This window comes from Cebus imitator, unplaced genomic scaffold (genome assembly GCF_001604975.1).
Source record: "Cebus imitator isolate Cc_AM_T3 unplaced genomic scaffold, Cebus_imitator-1.0 Scaffold32, whole genome shotgun sequence".
NCBI classification, from domain to species: domain Eukaryota; kingdom Metazoa; phylum Chordata; class Mammalia; order Primates; family Cebidae; genus Cebus; species Cebus imitator.
Window position 1 is genome coordinate 4,158,587 of NW_016107347.1, and position 15,419 is coordinate 4,174,005.

The window sequence follows — 15,419 nt, forward strand, 5'->3', positions numbered from 1 at the left end:
TCGTGATCCACCCGCCTCGGCCTCCCAAAGTGCTGGGAGTACAGGCTTGAGCCACCGTGCCCGGCCAAGTTCATTCTCTTTCTAAAGTTCATTACTATTTCTGCTGTATTATATAGTCAGTGCTACGTAGATTTACTCACATCTTTATTGTTTTGTTTTCCCATTCTTTCTCACACCTCAGATATTTCCTTTGGAATAGTTTTTCTTCTTTTTTAAAGAATATTCTTTGGAATACCTTTTAGTGATGGTCCTTTGTAATCAACTCTTTCAGATTTTGTTTGCCTAAAAATGAATTTATTTCATCCTTGTATTTGGAAAGTATCTTTGTTATATAATTTTAGTTGTTTTTCTCTTAACAAATTAAAGACATTCTTCCACTGTGTTTTTGTCTTGCATCCTTGTCTTTGATCAGATAATTATCTGTTCAGTTGTCAATTTCTGTGTTATCCTTATGTGAATTTCTTTTTATTTAATTAGTTTATTTAATAAATACAGAGAATTTTTTTTACTAGATGCCAAGGATTTCCAACCACTGTGCAAATATTAACTTATCTAAATCTCAAAACAACCTTATGAGGTAAATATTATTAAGTGTCTGCATATGAGGAAGCTGAGGCCCAGAGGCATTAGGAAACTTTCTCAACATTACACACCTAGTAAGTGGTAGAGCCATGATTTCAACCAAGACAGCCTGGACCTAGAGTTTTCTTTATCAATTTAGAAATATTCAGGTTATTTAACTTCTTGAGGGGGTTTTGGTAATTTGTATCTGTTGAGACATTGATTCATTTTATCTAAGTTTTATGTAATGTATTGGCATAAAGTCTTCCATAGTATTCCTTTATTATCCTTTAAAATGTATGTGGACTGTACACCAATTCCACTCTTTCATTCCTGTAATTGGTAATTGGTGTCTTCTGCTCTTATCTTTATTGACTTTCTTTGCTTGTTTTCAGTTTAATTTGCTCTTCTTTTCCTAATTTTTTTGCAGTTAAGACTACTGATTTGAAAACTTTCTTATTTTCTAATATAATTAAAGTTTGAATGCAATAAATCTCCCTCTGAGCACTATGTTAATTTTATTGTGTTGTAATTTCATTTTCAATGAGTTTAAAATATTTTCTAGTTTCTCTTATGACTTCCTCTTTGATATATCAGTTATTTCAATTTTTTGGTTTAATTTACAAATATTTGGAGATTTTCTCAATGTCTTTCTGTTGTTGATTTCTAGTTTAACTCCACTGTTGTCAGAAAACATACTTTGCAAAATTTCACTTCTTTTGATTTACTAAGTAAGTCATGTTTTATGGCCTAGAATATGGTCTATCTTGGTGAAAATTTCATGTGTAGTTGAAAATAATGTATATTATGTTGTCGTCTTTGTGTAAGGTGTTCTATAAATGTCAGTTAGGTAAAGTTTCAACAGCATTGTTCAGATTTTCTTTTCTTTTCTTTTTTCCTTGAGACAGAGTTTTACTCTTGTTGGCCAGGTTGGAGTGCAATGACACGATCTTGGCTCACTGTAACCACAACCTCCCAGTTCAAGCAATTCTCCTGCCTCAGCCTCCCAAGATGAGATTACAGGTGCCTGCCACCATGCCCAATTAATTTTTGTACTTTTAGTAGAGACGGGGTTTCACCATATTGACCAGGCTGGTCTCAAACTCTTTTTTTTTTTTTTTTTTTTTTTTGAGACGGAGTTTCACTCATGTTACCCAGGCTGGAGTGCAATGGCGCGATCTCGGCTCACCGCAACCTCCGCCTCCTGGGTTCAGGCAATTCTCCTGCCTCAGCCTCCTGAGTAGCTGGGACTACAGGCGTGCGCCACCATGCCCAGCTAATTTTTTTTGGTATTTTTAGTAGAGATGGGGTTTCACCATGTTGACCAGGATGGTCTCGATCTCTTGACCTTGTGATCCACCCGCCTCGGCCTCCCAAAGTGCTGGGATTACAGGCTTGAGCCACCGCGCCCAGCTCAAACTCTTCACTTCTGGTAATCTACCCGCCTCAGTCTCCTAAAGTGCTGGGATCACAGGATTGAGCCACTGCACCCAGGTTGTTCAGGTTTTCTAAACCATTGCTGATTGTCTTTCTGTTTGTTTTATTATTACCGAGAGGTTAATGTTGAAATTTGCAGTTGTAATTGTAGATTTGTTGATTTCTCTTTTCAGTTCTATCAGTTTTTACCTCCTACATTTTGAAGTTCTGTTACTAGGTGCATACACATTTAAGATTGTCATACATTTTTGATGAATTAGTAACCTGTTAATCATTATGTGATCACCCTCTTCGTCTCTGGTAATATTCCTTGTCCTGAAGTTTACTTTGACATTAATATAGCCACTTTCATTAATGTTTGCATGATTATTAATTGGGCCTTGCTTTTTTTTTTGAGACAAAGTCTTACCCTGTCACCCAAGTGACAGTGCAGTGAAGTGCAGTGGCATGATCTCAGCTCACTGCAGCCTCCACTTCCCAAGCTTTAGCAATCCTCCCACCTCAGCCTCCCGAGTAGCTGGGACTACAGGTAGGCACCGTTATCCTCTGCTAATTTTTAAATTTTTCATAGAAAATGAGGTCTCACTATGTGGCTGAGGCTGGTCTCAAACTTCTGGGCTCAGTTGATCCTCTCACCTCGGCCTCCCAAAGTGCTGGGGTTACAGGCATAAGCCACTGCACTAGGCCTGGATCTTGCTTTTTAAAATTTAATCTGGAAAATTTTGATCTTTAAATAGATGTATTTAGGTCAGGCATGGCGGCTTATGCCTATAAACCCAGCACTTTGGGAGGCCAAATGGGAGGGTGACTTGAGGCTAGGAGTTTGAGACCAGCCTGGTCAGCATAGCGAGACCTCATCTCTATTTTAAAAAAAACAAACAAACAAACAAAAAGATGTATTTAGACTATTTATATGTAATGTAACATTTTATGTAATTTACTATTTCATTATTATTTTTAATTTATACCTTCTAATTTTATTCTGTTTTTCCTTTCCTCCTTTTATAGCCTACATAGAGTTAATATTTTACTACTTTAAGTAAAATGTAGAAGTCTTACAACCATATTAATCCTTTAGCTCCTATTAAAAAATGATTTTCTTATATATTTCATCCGTGTACATTGGAAACCCAACCAGACAATGCTATAATGTTTGCTTTCAGCATTCACACATATGTTAAAGAAATTAAGAGAAGAAAAGTAATCTTTGTGTTTACCCATGTTTTAATTTTTTCTTAGTTCTTCATTCCTGAAGTTTCAAAGTTTCTTCTGGTGTCATTAGCCCAAATAACTTCTTCTGGCATTTATGTTAGAGCAGGTTGACTTATGACAAATTCTTAGTTTTCCTTTACCTGAGAATGACTACATTTTGCTATCATTTCTCAAAGGTATTTTCCTTGATACAGAATTCTGGGTTGCCATTTCAAAAAAATCACTTTAAAGATGTGCCACTGCCTTCTGGTCTCTAAGGTTTTTTGATGAAAACGCCATAGTCATTTGAATCGTTCCATATATGATGTGTTTTTTTAATCTGGCTGTTTTCAAGATTTTTTCCTTTATCTTTGGTTTATTTTCTTTGTTTTGGTTTTCAGCAGCTTGTAATGTGTCTAGATATAGTTTTCTTTGAGTTTATACAGTTTATGTTTTGTCTTTCATTAAGCTTGTGAAGTTTTCCACTAAGTCAATAGCCCAATAAGGAAGTTACAGTATATACACCCTCCCCCATCTTGTTTTCCTCTCGTTCTGCCATTCTGTTAGACTTTTTATGTTTTGGCTCACAAGTACTTAGGGCTCTATTTGTTTTATAATATCTTTTTCTTCTCTGTTCTTTCTTTTTTTATTTTTTTGAGATGGGATCTCCCTTTGTCACCCAGCTGGAGTTCAGTAGTGCAATAATAGCTTGCTGCAGCCTTGACCTCCTGGGATCAATCAAGCTTCAGGCCTCAGACTGACTAACTGGGACTAAAGGCACGTGCCACCACGACAAGCTAATCTTCCTCTCTCTTTCTTCCTTCCTTCCTCTCTTTCTTTCTCTTTCTTTCTTTCTTTCCTTCTTTCTTTCTTTCTTTCTTTCTTTCTTTCTTTCTTTCTTTCTTTCTTTCTTTCTTTCTTTTTTTTCTCCTCTCTCTCTCCCTCTCTCTCTCTCCCTTCCTTCCTTCCTTCCTTCCTTCCTTCCTTCCCTTCCTTCCTTCCTTCCTTCCTTCCTTCCTTCCTTCTTTCTTTCTTTCTTTCTTTCTTTCTTTCTTTCTTTCTTTCTTATCTCTTTTGTGGAGAAAAGGTCTCAATATGTTCTCTAGGCTGGTCTCAAACTCCTGGGCTTAAGCAATCCTCCTGCCTCAGTATCCCAAAGTGCTGGGATTACAGGCATGAAGTCACAGTACTGGCCTCTCTCTCTTCTTAAGATTGGATAATTTCTTTAAGTTTACTCATTCTTTCTTCTGTCATCTCATTTTCCTATTACACCCATCCAGTGAATTTTTCTATTTTGGATTTTGCTTTTGTTAGTTCTAAAACAGTAGAACTGAGTAGTTGTGACTGAAGCCATATGGCTTGCGAAGCCTAAAATATTTACTGTGTGCCTTTTTACAGGAAAGCACTGCCAATTCCTGCCCTAGGAGATGGGAAACTCTTGAGGTGTTTTAAACAGTGAACCAACAAATATATCCCTTTGGCTAGTGTATCAAGAATGTATTTAAGAAGGGGCAAGAGAAAACCAGTAAAATCAGTAAGGAGGCAATTGAAATATCTATGAAATAATGGAGAAGGGCCTGAACTTAAATAGTAGGAGGCATAAGAAGACAGAAGTTTATGAGGCAAAATCAGCATAAATCACTGAATAGTTATGGGGAAGGAAGGAAGAAGATCGACTCAAGGATAATTCCCTGTTTTCTGGTTTGGTGACTGGGAATATGGTGTTCCCTAAAACAGCTACATGAAGGCAAAAATGTTGTGATTGTTATTTTTATGCGTTAACCTGACTGCACCATGGGTTACTCAATTGGTCAGACATTATTCTCAGTACCAAAATCTGCACTTGTCAGAGTTCTCTGGGAGATTGTTTCTTTGTTTGTTTACCATAGGAAATTGGCTCATGCAATTGTGAAGACTGATAAATTCGAAGAGCTGCAGTGAGCAAGCCGGAACTCAGGAAAGCTGGTGGTGTAGTTCTAGTCCAAAGGCTGGCAGGCTTGAGACCCAGGAAGAGCCAGTGTTTCAGTTAGAGTTTGAAGGCAGAAAACAAAAAACAACAAAAACAGTGTTTCAGCTCAAAAGCCGTCAGGCAGGAGGAAGTGGGTCAGTGGGTGCATGCTCATGGAACTCGATGGTCCTACCATGTTTTCCACCACCCTTAATCAGCTGGCTTGATAGAACAGTGGAGTGGCCTTTTGAAGATTCAATTACAGTGCCGGCTGTAATACAATACCTTGCAGGGCTGGGGGCAAGTTTCTCCAGAAAGCTGTATATGCTCTAAATCAGCATCCAGTACATGGATTTTTTTTGTTTTCTCATAGCCAGGATTTATAGGTGCAGGAATCAAGAGATGAAAATTGGAGTGGCACTACCCACTACTACCCTTAATGACCCACTAGCAAAATGTTTGCTTCCTGTTCCTGTGGCCTTATGTGCTGACTTAGAGATCTTTGTTCCAAAGGGAGGAATGCTCCACCAAGAGACACAAAAATGGTTCTGTTAAACTGGAAGTTAGGAATGACACTCAGACACTTTGTGCTCCTCTAAGTCAACAGCCCAAGAAGGAAGTTACAATGTCAGCTGGGGGATTGATCTGGAAACTAAGGGGAAATTGGACTACTGCTCCACAGTGGAGGTACAGAAGAGCATTCTAGAATACAGTAGATCCCTTAGGGTGTCTCTTGGTATTATCATGCTCTGTGATGAAGGTCAATGGAAAAGCAAAACAACCCAATTCAGACAGGATTATTAATGACCCAGACCCTTCACACAAAAAGGTTTACATCACCCCATAACTTAAAGAACCACAAACAGCTAAGGTGCTTACTAAAGCCAAGGGAAATATATAATAGGTAGTGGAAGAAGGTAACAAGATATGTATAGGTGTGTGTTGAATATATTTGTTTCCTTCTTCTCTTTCCCCTTATCATGTAACATAAGATGTATTGGCTTTATATGATAGTATTTATGTATTGTTAATTTTATATGATAGTATTTAAGTTTTGGGATATCACAGAGAAGAGTGAACGTAGCTCAAAGACATTGCTTCCTCCTCTGTGGAAGGAGTTTGCCTTACAAACTCCTGAGGTGTGTTTTCTGTTGTACAAAAGACAGTTGTATCAGTGTAGTGAAACTATGACCATGTTACTGCCTTTGTTTGGTTAGTATTGGTGTAGTTTAAGTACATGCATATGCATGCCAAGTTGAGAAGGCATGGACTTGCGCTGGTTAATTTTACATGCCAACTTGACTTGGCCATGGGGTCAAGTTGGTCAAACATTATTTCTGGGTCTGTCTGTGAAGGTGTTTTTGGAAGAGATGAATATTTCAATCAGTAGACTGAATAAAGCAAGTTGCCCTCCCTAATGTGAGTGGCCTTCATCCAATGAGTTGAAGGCCTGATTAGTACAAAATGTCTAGCCTTCCTGTGAGTAAGGGGGAACTCCTCCTGCCTGACTGCCTTGAGCCAGGACACAAACTTTTCCTGCCTTTATACTTGCACTGAAATGTCAGTTCTTGGGTCTCACACCTTCTGGCTTGTGAATGGGAACTCAACCATCGGCTCTCCTGGGTCTCCGTCTTGCTGACTACAGATCCTAGGACTCTTCCGCCTCCATCATTGCCTGAGCCAATTCCTTCTAATAAATCTCTTTCCATATATACGTACATCCTGTTTGTCTGGAGAACCCTGACTAATACAAGGGCTATTTGGCGGTTTGGGATGATGTATAGAGATTAAAAATTCAGAGCTGGCCATGATGATTCTGTGGATCTGTTCTGGAGACAGAAAACAACCAGTCAAAATATAGCAGCGGACACTTAAGATACTTTGCCTAAAGACACAGATTTAGGAGTGATCAGCACAGTTCTCAAAGCTAGGTGAGTGCACATAATTATCTGCGCAAAGCAGACACTTAAGAGGCATGGTCCTTCAAGAGAGTGGCTCTCAAAAGTGTAGTCCAGAGACTTGCCTTACAAACTCCTGAGGTACTAGTTAGGAAAAAACATTCCTGGATTCCTCGCCAGACAAACTAAGATAAAACCTCAGTGTCTGGAGCCCAGGAATTTTTTTTGAGGGGTCGGGGGTGGATCTCACCATATCACCCAGGCTGGTGTTGAGCTCCTGGGTTCAAGCGATCCTGCTGCCTCAGCCTCCCAAAGTGCTGGGATTACAGCCATGAGTCACCGCACCTGGCCAGGAGTCCTCATTTTTGACAAGCATCTCAGGTGACCGTCACACACACCAAAGCGTGAGAAAGTCTGCACTGTCGGAAGGCAAACTGCCTTCCTGGGAGAGCTGTCCGACAGGGTGCAGGAGGGCCTCCGTCGCTAGGTGGCGCCAGCCGCACATATACACTAATTCTCCAGTGCTGTGGATTCCTCAGCCAGTGTAGAAAAGGAAGCCTTCTGGGGCTCCCAGGATTTCTGCCAGCACCTTCTCATGGGGAGGGAAAGAAAGAGCTAGCAGGCAGACTAAACTGTAGTCAGTGACGCTATCACTCCCACAAAGGTCTGCCTAGAAGAGGCTCGAGTTATTGGCAGAGCACAAGTAAGGAGAATTCTCTGCAAAACCACCCGTTTTGAGCCACAGTGATCCAGCAGGCAGTCTTGGGAAGTAATGGTGTGGATTTCCCAAGACCCAGTCAGGAGCAGGGCTGTGAGAGGCCAGGGGTCCCCTCACTTCCCAGACCACCACCCCTCCCGGTCAGGGTATCCTCAGAGGGGACAGAAGCAACCCCTTCTGTCCTAGAATACCTGATGGTGCTGCCGCAGCTAACCCTGGCTCTGCCTGACCCCGTCTTAGGCTCACACAGTCTCCCAGGCCTTCACAGAACTCTCCTGCACCCCCTGCCTTGGCCCCCAGCACCTCACATTGAGCTGTTTCCATAGCAACGACTTGCATGTACCCCTGAGTGTCCAGGACCCCCCACCACTCTGCACGTATCCGTGCTAGAGCTTCAAACACTGCTGTTGAGAAGTCGCACCCCTCATTTGGCACTGACGACTTGCATCTTCTGGCCTTTGGTGTCAGAGTGTTGGAGCTCCTCAGGCAGAGAAGTGTTGATGGAGGGGAACTAGGGAGGGAAGAGGAAGACCTAGGGCCACTGGGCCTCAAGAAAAGCACAGAGCTTCTACTGCATTCTCTGGACCAAGGATAGCCACAGGGTCTGAGAGGCAGCAGGTCAGCTCTGTGCCTGGTTAGACTGGCTGAGCCCACCCAGCTACCCCCAACCCATTCGCCTAACACAAAGCCCAAGGGGCTTCACTTCTGTTTTCCTGACACAGGGATTCTCTGTGCCCTGAGATGATCCTCATGGTTATTCTCACTATCCTTTCTTCCCTCAGGTCCCCATGCCTCAGTCCTGTTCTTTCCGTATTTGGGGCCCTAGAAAGCACCTCACAGTCCAGGCAGGAACAGTAGCACTCCTAGGGCCCAGAGCAGAGGTGGGAATCTGTCCTGCAGTAATGGGACCTAGGTGTGGTCCCAGAGTCAAGAAGATGATCACTTGCAAACTAAGAGGAGACAGGCCTGGAGTGGTTGTGAGGCTGGGTTAAGGCTGTGGAAGGAAGGCCTGGAGTCCTTGAGTCCTACTCACACCCAGATCCCGGGGTCCCCACCTTGTGTTGCTACAGCCAGTTTCCTTCATTTCACACACATAGCCTGCTCCAGACATATCACATCTTCCTCCATGTCCGTCACCACCTGGAGGGCCACACCGACAGCCAGGTGTACAGGGGCGGGGGCAGGAAGACCCGAGTGTCCCCTGCCCAGAAAGCCTGAAAGGTGAGCCCTATGCTGTCTCCCAATGTGATTATTCAGTTACACATTTTTTTGTCAAAAGCATTATTAATTTATAAATTACCCTTTTTAGGATCCCATCATAGCATTTATTCATTTCTTTAACATGTAGCAGAAGCTTCAAGGGATGGAAGGGGACTGGGCCATTTGCAAATCATGGAAGGTCCTGCCGTAGAGGGTCCTGGAGAATCCCACATGGAGCAGGTGCTTGGGCGGAAGTGTTCCGGCTCGTAGCTTCTCCTCTCCCCTCCCCTCCTCTCCTCTCTAAGGGAAACTCTTGGGTTAAGAGAAGCCCACAAAGTAAATAAATTCTGATCTGGCCTGGACCCATGGCAGCCCAGCCTTCCCTTTGCTTTCTCGAGGTGGGTGGGCCAGCCCTTCTCTAACACACAGGGAGGTTGTGGTCCACCCAAGAGGGGCCAGGCCGCACAGCCCAGCTTCCTTGGGCTTAGCAGCAGCTACCCAGCCAATATCCACACACAGAAAGTGCTGGGGTCACTGCAGAGACTTCTCCAGGAAGAAACTCTTAGGTTGGGCCCAGTCACCTGGGGCACCCAGGACCTCAGGGTCCCCAAAACATACACACCTAACTAGGGAAAGATCACAAATCATGGGTCCCGACATCTAGAGGTAAAAGCCTTGGCAAGTAGAAGCAGCCACTGGGGAGTCAAAAGGTGTCAGAGGACAACAACCAGGTCAGGCAGCTCTTCCACTTGCAGTATCACAGGCCCTGGGGATCCCAGGGAGGAAGTGATGATAATCATACAATAGCTACCAGTTACTTTGTGCCAGTAACTAAGCCAAATGTCTTACAGATATCATCTACTTAAACCCTAACAGCCAAGCTAGGATTTGGATTTTTTTTTCTCGCTCCACAGATAAGAAAATTGAGGTTGAGAGAGATTAGGTAAACTTGCTGGCTCACCCACGAGCAAGGGACGGAGGATTCCAGCCCAGATCTGCCTCCCAAGCCTGTAGCACCAGGGTTTCATATTCTTATTTTTGGGAGAAATGGGACAGTCTCTCTGGCAGCAAGCAGATCATGGGTAGGTCAGTGCTGTGAGGCTAAGAGGTAGCATTGTCAAGAGCCTAAACATGACCTACCTTATTCCTGGTTTGAGAGTTCGATCCCTCTTGAAATCTCAATTCCAATTCTCTCTCTCCCCTTAGCACAAGCCATCTCTTCATTCATTCATTCATCTATCACTTAGTCATTCATTCATTACTTGGTCATTCATTCAGTCATCATATTTTCAGCTCCAGTGTTGTGTCACATGCTGCTCTTAGTCTCAGCCTCTCAGGATAACTAAAAACATGCAAGTGCCTTGAGAACCTGGGAGGGAGAGGCCTTCTGGATAGAGAAGGAACAAGGGAAGGCTTCTTTGAGGCGAGGCTTTTGAACTGGGCCTGGACGGATGTTTTGATTTGGTGTGGAAATCCTTCCGATGGAGAGATTTCAGGCAGAGGGAACAGCATGCTACTGTTGCAGAACTTTCTCCTTAATTCAGCTAAAACCAGGCTCTTCTCCCATGACCAGGAAAGATTAGGCTCACAAACACATATAAGGGTGAGGAAAATGAAATTTATTGGGCAAAAAGAAAAAGGAAAAATAAGTCTCAGCAAAGTGACAGAGAATCCTGCTAGCAGGTTTTCCGCCTCACAGATTGAGTCCCAGGTCACCACACAGGAATAGGATAGGCCAGACTCCTCCCCACTGCAAATGGCGCAAATTTCCTCAGCTTCCACCCCATCCTCCTAGTGTACAGGTGGGCATAATTCAGAAAGAATAAATTGGGAAAGGGTGAGCTTCATCCAGAACTGTCAGTCTATTTTTTCACCCTTCAAGCTCTTTTAGGCTTCAAGGCAGGGTTTGCTGGGGAATGGGGGGAACCTTTGGCTGCCTCTTGTATCTATCATTCTCCCATCTAAAGAAGCACGTTTAACTGGTGTTAGAATAAGGATAAGAATAAGAATGAAGATTGATCTTAACTGCTTCCTGCTGACAGGCAGTGCTGTTTGGGAAAACAGAAGTCAGATCTCCCTCACAGGCCTATCTAAGGGTCCCCAGCAGAAAGGGCCATTGTCCAAGGCTCTGGTTACATGACCATTTGGAGTCCGATGGCCTGAAGGTGAGAGGAGACAAACTGGGTTATTAGAAGACATGCATCAAAATGAAACAAAAGGGGTGGTTAAGGACAGCTCAAAAATTCCAAAGCCTTTTACCAGTTTGTACAGGGATGGGGGCTGCCAAAAGCTTGACTGGAAAAAACTTCACCCTTCTGCCAGCATGTCAGGCTTCCGGGTTCCCTTCCCCTAGCCCAATCCTAATTTAACCAGTTTAGGGTTTTGGAAATTAACTTTTTCTACTTTGGAGGATGTATCCAAAGGAGTGTCCCATAGTGTGGAGACACAGCTACTTATCAATGAGGAGAGGGAAGAGGAGGAGAAAGGAAAAAAGAAGAATTTTTTTTTCAAAGGAGTCCCAGGGGTTCAGGATGCATTTGAAAGGGGTACAGACTGAAGATGAATGACTACTCATCTAGAAAGAGGGGAGTGAGGCATTCCTGGTTCCCTTCTCTGCCTAGTGAATACCTGAGGTACATGAGGGAGGGAAAGTGAGGCATTCGTCTTTCTTTCCTCCATCCTTGTATCACTAAGTCCTGGTGACTGCAATGGGGTGTTACCCATGGGTGTCAAAGTGGCTTTCACTCATGTTAACAGGGGGCCTAAGGGGTGGGAGTATCTCCTCTTACCCCCACACACCCTATCTCCTATGTTGTCAGTAGCCCTTGAATTCCCTAGACCTCATTTATGCCATGGACACTATTGTGACGAAATGGGAAACTTGGCTTAATTGGCAGGAATCAGTCACACTCACCTGTGCTCTGCCTTTTATACTTCATTACTGCCTGCTTCTGGATCACTCAGATCTAGTTTTCATTCCTAGGACTTTGACCTGAAGCTTGGAATTGAGTTTGGGACAAAAATGTGTCTGATGGGGCTGGGGAGTTAGGAGGGTTGTATGAACTTCTTATCATAAGCTGAATGCTAAGGTGAAGCTGTGGAATTGTGTGCTTCTCCAAAAAGAAAAAGAAAAGGATGTCTTGTGACATGCCCAGATAACTGGTGGCTATAGTTATGCTTGCTAAGATTTGGGTGCATGGGGCTTGGCTTTGGTTAGCTCCCTTGGTCTTACTTTCCCAAAAAGAAAACCTCTGCGTGATGGGCATCCTATTTATTCACATCACCTGGCAGGATTTGCAAGATAATTGCTCAGAACTAGAATATTGATCCAGATTTTTATGTCATCCATTCCTTTTGTTCTTTCTGAGCTGCAGCCAGAAATTGCTGGTCCACAGGAACAAGCAGAGTTAGTCTAAAATGTAGGCAAAAACTTAAAAACAGCTAACGAGTCTAGAATCTAATGACAAATGTATAATAAGTTTTGTTATAATTTCTCTCTCTTCAGCCCTCATTTTCATTACAAAAACAAATCACGGTGGGACTGACTTCTTTGCAAAATAGACTTTAGTCTTATATTTGGCCTGATTATTTGTATAAAGTGCAGCAAGAATAATTATTTCTACATAGGCCTTTGAGGTTGTCTTTGATGGAACTCTTTTCCACAAGGAATTTCTGATGAGACCTTTTAAAGCTGAGCCCAGCCGTGGGTTTGTATCCTCAAATACCTGTGAGTTGGATAATCCTCTTTTTTTAAGGTACCAAGATAAACTTGGAGATTCTGGGTCTTTCAGAAAGTGGCATTCTTTCCTTACAACAGATCCGGAACCCAGTGCAGGTTCGCATAGACAAGGGTATGAGGCCAGTTTTCCCAAGCAGCTTCTATCAGCTCTGCAAGTTGAGCTTGACTCCTTAAAGGGAAGCATACCTTTTCAGTTAAAGCCTTGGTAAAACAATCACTTTATTCAATTGCACCCAGTCGCAAAAGAAAATGGATTGTTATTGCACTGATGCAAACAACTATATTGCCATAAGTTAAGAATACTCACAACTAGTTTCCCAATTCTAGAAAAGCCAGGCAAAGAGAGAGAGAGAGAAACAAATATGCTCTAAATTTTGTTCTTAGGAGCATACCTTACTCAATTATTAAAGGCTGTAAATAGTTCAAAATAAGTTTCTTTGACTCTGAAAAACAAAACAAGGATCAGCAATATTCCAACAAAAGTTAAAAAGATTGCTTCAGTTTTCTGTGAGTTAAGTCCATTTAGCTAACTCTTGTTTTGCTTGATATTTATGAAAATTTTAGCTCTTCATGAGTCCTGTATGTTTTTTGTTTATTCCGATGTTACAATCTCTAAAGTTATCAGAAACCTGTATTTGAGAGCACCTGTCAGAATCCTATAGCTTATTATAAGCCATTTTTGAAAAGGATAAAAACAAGACAGCAGTTGTCTGTGAATAACAAAATGTTCAGGGTAGTTGCAGTTAGAAACACGACTGAGAAATAAGTTTGGTTATCTGTGTGGTTTACAGCAGCTTAACAGCCTTAATTATAATTGATAGCATATACTGTAGACATTAGAATTTTGGAAATCCCATACAATTTTGAAACATATATTAGTATTATTCACCAAAATATAACCTAAAGAAGATTGAACACACTTTAGCAATCCCATGTAACTAAACCTGTTCAATAATCCTGTTTTCCTCTCTTTTGGATACTTTAGGGGCCCTCTGTAGCATCCAAACCCAGGCATCAGAAAAAAACAATTTTGAAATTGAAGTTTGATTTGGGGAAGCCTACTAAATATGTTAGAGGTTTAAAACACTTGATGTTATGAAATAGAATTCCAGATTACCGTTTATTTTGCCACAATGATGACTCAAAATTTAAAAAAGCAAAAACCTTTTATAACCCTTTACAAATTTTGCTAAAGAGCAGATTAGTGCCTCCAGAGTACCTTGTTGTGCTTTTACTTCAATGCTTAATTTACAGAACAACTGTGTAATACCATGTTGAATTTAGTCAATATGTTCACACTTGGAATATTTGCAAGTTTAACTTTTACAGTCCTTCCATCATGTTTTCAAACACTCAGCATTATATAATCTAATTGAAAGCAATCTTTTAAGCGTGGGTAAGAATTTACATTTCCACTCCCTCTTATAATCTTTTACTGAAAACTTATCTTACTGTTCTACACACTTCACATGTAAATCTATTTCCAGTAGTTTTAATAACATGTTATAATGGTAACTCCTTGCAATTCTAACTTTAATGTAAAACCTAGTAAGTTGTTTTAATTATGAACTAGGTGCAGCCAAGGTTTGATTCCTTACAGCATAATTAAGGGCATGGTTAATTCCATATGTCCAGTCCTTACCAATAGTGAAGCCAGTAAGTTAAAAAGTTCTCAAAGGCAGTTTTTAACCATAAAACATTTAGAAAACCTAGTATATTACCCACATAATTTAGTTCACCTATTTACATTTTGATGACATCTGCATTTTACAAATAATTTTAAGGCTAGGCCGGGCATGGTGGCTCAAGCCTGTAATCCCAGCACTTTGGGAGGCCGAGGCGGGTGGATCACGAGGTCAAGAGATCGAGACCATCCTGGTCAACATGGTGAAACCCCGTCTCTACTAAAAATACAAAACATTAGCTGGGCATGGTGGCGCGTGCCTGTAATCCCAGCTACTCAGGAGGCTGAGGCAGGAGAATTGCCTGAACCCAGGAGGCGGAGGTTGCAGTGAGCCGAGATCACGCCATTGCACTCCAGCCTGGGTAACAAGAGCGAAACTCCGTCTCAAAAAAAAAAAAATAATAATTTTAAGGCTGTTTTTATTTCTCAGACATTAAAGTCATGTGAACTAAAAGGTACCACAGCTTTTATCTTCCCTTTGCAAAATATTTGATACTTCAAAGAATAATCTCTTAGGTCCAGGATTCTGTGCTTATCACTTATATTTTTCAAAAATATTTGAAAAATATAAGTGATAAGCACTTATATTCCTTTAGACCAATTAATTAAAGCTCTTTTTTATAGACATCATAATTACAGAGACAGGCAAAAGAAAATCCAGCACCCATAAGTTTTTTGTTTGCCAATCTCCTAATTGGATTATTGGCCTCCAAGTGGAGCCCTTTAAGAGACAAGGTTTGGAAAACATTCAGCTTTTTAAGGCCTTTTGATAAACAGGGAGCCAAAAACAGATTTTGAGAGGGATTGATGTGTCTGTAATTCCTGGGGTCTCATGAGAAAAACAGCGGTCTCTCTCCTCTCATGTGTGCATGAAAAGTGGCACAACAAAATGGAGAAAAATAATTCAGCCAACCAAAAACAAAAAATATTTTCCAGCAAAACAAGGTGGAAGTAAAGAAAAACATAAAGGCCTTTTAAACATACCAATGTCTTGGGTATCCACTTTTAATTAAGCTGAGTCCTTTTAAGAAAAATCCTTTTAA

The 15,419-nt window shown here is 41.6% G+C and overlaps 1 long non-coding RNA gene across 1 annotated transcript in view; it reads left to right on the forward strand.

Annotated features, from left to right (window-relative positions):
• Nucleotides 1–11,537, forward strand: part of LOC108301089 — a 17,695-nt gene extending 6,158 nt beyond the window's left edge. Inside the window, exons 2-3 of the long non-coding RNA XR_001823731.2 lie at nucleotides 4,518–4,523; nucleotides 11,430–11,537. This is a non-coding gene — a long non-coding RNA (uncharacterized LOC108301089). The remainder of the gene's footprint in view (nucleotides 1–4,517; nucleotides 4,524–11,429) is intronic.
• The last annotated feature ends 3,882 nt before the right edge of the window (nucleotides 11,538–15,419 follow it).